Below are 602 nucleotides of genomic sequence, written 5' to 3' on the forward strand. Positions count from 1 at the left end.
AATACATTCAGTGCTACATTTTTTAAAACGCAATTCTGCTCTCTGCTGAAGGTATCAATCTAATGGAACTTTGAACATAATTCCCTTCACTTCTCAACCCAAAGTAGTCGCATGTGGAAAAAGGGCTTACTACTGTGACATTTTGTTCTATTCAGGTTTAATAGACAGCAGGCAGCAGATGCATCTCGAAGATGTGCAGGGAGAGCGCATCGTGCCATAATATGTCAGAAAAGTATTTTCTACATTAGCCGTCGTGTGGTAGTGATATTTTATTCTTCTTCAAACTTTGTTTGACAGCTTTAACTCAGAACAAGTTTTCTACATGCATGTAATCAATAAACTGCATGTGCTTTGTCATACTGTCATAGGTAACATCAGAGAATTCGCATATATCGTTGATGATTAGTTTCTCTCTCATGTTTACTATTGTTTTAACAACACTAAAGGAAACCTTACGAAAATTGTGCACTGTATTATAAGAAATGAAATAAAACTAACCATGATAACTTTACGACGAAAGTATCTGTACACAAGCATGCCTCTATCGACACGAATTAGTAAAATACTATTCACTTAGATTTTGATTGGGTCTGTGTTTAATT

The sequence above is a fragment of the Schistocerca serialis genome, chromosome 6, assembly GCF_023864345.2.
Source record: "Schistocerca serialis cubense isolate TAMUIC-IGC-003099 chromosome 6, iqSchSeri2.2, whole genome shotgun sequence".
Taxonomy (NCBI): domain Eukaryota; kingdom Metazoa; phylum Arthropoda; class Insecta; order Orthoptera; family Acrididae; genus Schistocerca; species Schistocerca serialis.